The following is a 4,348-nucleotide window of genomic DNA, read 5'->3' on the forward strand; positions in this document are numbered from 1 at the left end:
GGATTATTATTATTATTATTATTTTTTAAAACAGTGGTTTACTGAACAAATTGCTCTTTATTTAAATAAATCAAATTATGATTAAAATTAGCTTATGGTCTAAACTTGAGCCCTTTTACATTAGCCTGCCATGAGGTTACAATTAACAACAGAGCCTAAACTTAAATTTGATTACTATTTATTTTTAATTATAATAATCAAGACTCGACTTAAAAACTTTTATGCAAAAATGTAAATTGCACATAAAGTAGTTTTTAAATTAACCTCTTAAAATGTCTATTAGTTTTGTTTTATTATTATCATTTACACAGCTGTCATAACTTGTTTCATAATAGATTTATTCAAACATACATTAAATAATTAAGACATCACTAAAAGGTAAAGTAAAATGAGTATATAGTCTAATATTTGGCGAAATGCTCTTCTCTGGACTTAATTTCTCAAGTTGTAGACACTGAGGACTTGCCAGAGGTAAATTAAATGCTACGTGACATTTGTTTTCAAGCCGTTTTAATGACGTCTTTCCGTGGTTGAAACACTGATTGAGCGATTACACGAGACGTCCATTCATGTGTATTTCGCGTTAAAACTAGTAGTAAAGAGGAAGGGATGATCGCGCTGCTATACCGCGATCTGTCACGCCACATCAAAGAGCACCAAAACGGCATTTAATGTTTGAACTAACTAAAAAATTGACATAATTTGAAAGACGAGACTCTGTTTCTTATCAAAAGTAACAATATATAAAACTGGAAGTTTCAAATGAAGTTCCACTCGTGCAGTGGTTAAAACAATGCTGTATTTAATTTGTCAGTAAACATAGGCTACGTACCGAACCAAAAGACCCGTACCGAAAATTTTTGGTATGAATAGGGCCTTTCGCACCGCTTTAGTTCCAGAACTAAATGTACAGTACTAAAGTACTGGGACGATTTTGCGCGAACTATTTCCCAGTACCATTTAAAGGGTTGCATTCGCACCGACAGTGTGTAGTAGGAACCGGTCGACAGCGTCACGATTAGTACCAGTTGTGCTGGTTAGACCCTGCTCCGGAGTAGTGGTTCTCGAAAAAGGCAGTCCGGTACTAAAATCACTCCCAGTTCCGGCGGTGCGAACACGCCGAAAAGTGGGTAGTTCCACAATTAGTTCTGGTACTATGAAAAGGTTCCCACGGTGCGAAAGGCCCTAATGCTACACCCCTAGTACTAGATAGCATTAGTTAACCGCTGTGTATTACCTTATTATGGAAGTTTAGGGGCCAGACGTTCTGGAAGGTTTATAGGTAAAAACTTGGAGGTCATATATTTTTGGTAGTGCTTGTAAAAAATCATGCTACAGAAATAATAAGAGTGCTACTGTACTATGCTATAGCAGTCGAGACCAGTTCATTTGAGTCCAGGCCGAAACCTAAGTAAGTTGAGTTTACGACAAGACCAAGACCATGAAAACAGTGTCTTGGACTCAAGACCTTTATGTCCTTTATGACCTCACCTGAGCTGGAGATGCCTGGATGTCTGCCGTTGTCCTCCTCACCCTCGGACACCTCAAAGGGTGGACTGCGTCCTCCGGGGTCCTCATCATCAGTACTGCAGTGGGGGATGGGGGACCGCTGGTACAGTGGGTGGGGGATGTAAGTATACTGTAGAGATAAACCAATAATCATCAGTCTTGCCTTAACACTTTTGTGGCTCCTTATACTAAAACATGAAGCCATACAATCAAAGCAATCAATACTATCACCCAACTCGGTCCAAGTTCTCAGAATTAGGACACATCTATGGCTGTTAACTGTATCTAATCCACCTAACCTGCATGTGTTTGGACTACAGGGGAAACCAGAGCTCCCTGCGGAAACCCCCTGACAAGGGGAGAGAACATGTAAACCTGGCTCAGTCGGGACTCAAAACCAGGGACCTTCACGCGGTGAGGTAACAGTGCTGAGCCCATGTTCCACCCAGACTGCATCCATAACCTAAACCTCAGTGAGACTTACGAAAACCTACAAATTAAATTGTACAAATTCACATGAATTCGTCACCAGTTTCCCAAAACATACAAAAACATGCAATTTTGAAGTAAAAAAAAGCATGAACCTGCAGCCTAAACATAACCCTTATTGGGGCATGAGCAGGTCATTCGAAAACAACAAATGAGATTGTATGAATTCATAAGAATTTGCAACCAGTTTGCCAAAACGTGACATTTTTAAATAAAAAAGCGTGAGCGTGTACCCTAAAACTACCCCTCAGTGGGCATGAGCATAGAAAACGAACCAATGAGATAATACAAATTTAGATGAATTTGTCAACGGTTTTTCAAAACAGTCAAAAATATATTATTTGTAATAAAAATAGTGAAACTGCACCCCTAGTCCAAATGAGATTTCATGATTTTAGTGAATTTGGCATTAATTTGATAAAATGTGCAATAGTTACAAACTGTCAAGAGTCTGTGTTGTCTAAATTGTAATTTCACTAGATATTGGATAATGCAAAATATAAAGCAAAATATCAAACAAATGAAAATGATCAGGTGATGTTTTGTGATTAGTGTATCAATCGGACATTCCCCCACACTTAAAAAATGCTGGTTTTGCATGATCTTGTATAAATATCAAATACGTGGAAACCACAGAATTACTTTACATTGAAAGAGGAAGTAGAAAAACTCAGTGTCAACAGAAAGGGACACACAATGATGTGCTCTCAGATTTACAAATCAAGTGCGCATCAGGTTTTGCTTCCAAATCAGCCCAGATAACCACAAAGTTTAATTTCTATCAGCAGAATCATACAAACACATTTAGAGATGGCCTGTTTATTACTGAATTATATTTGGAGGGGTGTATCTAAAATGAACGTTTATATTAATTTACACTTGGTTTCAATGTAAGTGAGCAAAAATGCACATTTAATCACTACTTCTCCTAGTGCTGCATGAGCAACTGTCATTTAGATGATATAAAAAATACAATGTGAGAAAATCAAAGTGAACCCATTATAATAAATGATACTGTCTACAGTGGATGAGACTCGACACTGACAGTGAACTGAAGGCCAGTTTTATTTCTGTAATGCATGCACTTGCGATACTTCCGACAACGATACGAATGGATTTAGAACTTCGTTGACATTATTAGCATAGACAGCATTTAGCTATTGAGACATGACCACAACTAGACACAAGTAGAGGCAATGTTAGGCTTAGGGTTAGAGGTTAGCGTTTGTTTAAGCATTACACTGTGATTTACATGACCAATCAAATCATTAGAATGTATGTGGGCGGGGTCTGTGCTTAAGTGGTTTAAGAAAAACAGAAGCTAAATTGTATGTTTTTATTTTGTAATATATGATAACATGTAATTTATTCCTGTAATCAAAGCTGAATTTTCAGCATCATTACTCCAGTCTTCAGTGTCACATGATCCTTCAGAAATCATTTTGTTATTTCTATTTCAAATAAATGCCGTTCATCGAATTTTATATTCATCAAAGAATCTGAAAAAAAGTATCTCATTTTCCACAAAAATATTAGACAGCACAACAGTTTTTAATATTCATAATAATAATAATAATAAAACATTTTTTTTGCAGCAAATCGACATATTAGAATTATGTTTTGCCATCACAGGAATAAATTGCAGTTTAAAATATATTAAAATATAAAACATATATTTTAAACTGTAACAATACTTCACAGTTTTACTGCTTTTACTGCATTTCTGATCAAATAAATGCAGGTTTGGTGAGCTTAATTATTCCTGGCAGTGTATGTGTTGATGAGCTGCTTTATGTCTGAAATTGTATGCTCAAATATCAAATGCTGAAACTCTAGCAAATTCAAAAATCCTAGTTTGCATCAGATTCAAATGCTGTGATTGTCTTCGGCTCGCAGGTCTTGTGTAAATGTGTGCAGCAGCAGCAGCAGGCTTTAGTCAGGAAAAGACAGTGTTGAGCAATCAATATGTCTCCGCTCACATCCTGCCCATCTCTCTTTCTCTTTCTTTCAGAACTTTCCTCTGATTACAGTCACTGAACCAATATTAATAACTGAATATTTTTCATGCAGACTAAAAACTAAAGTAAATTGAGCACACCTTTAATATCTTTCTTATTTTACTGAATAGAATATAATGAATTCTGTACTTCTGTTGAAAGGCCACAGTTAATCAGTTCATAGACAGACAGACAGACAGACAGACAGACATATAGATAGATAGATAGATAGATAGATAGATAGATAGATAGATAGATAGATAGATAGATAGATAGATAGATAGATAGATAGATAGACAGACAGACAGATAGATAGATGATAGATGGATGGATGGACGGACGGACGGACGGAC

The sequence above is a fragment of the Sinocyclocheilus grahami genome, unplaced genomic scaffold, assembly GCF_001515645.1.
Source record: "Sinocyclocheilus grahami isolate Dianchi unplaced genomic scaffold, SAMN03320097.WGS_v1.1 scaffold1632.1, whole genome shotgun sequence".
In the NCBI taxonomy this organism is placed as follows: Eukaryota; Metazoa; Chordata; class Actinopteri; order Cypriniformes; family Cyprinidae; genus Sinocyclocheilus; species Sinocyclocheilus grahami.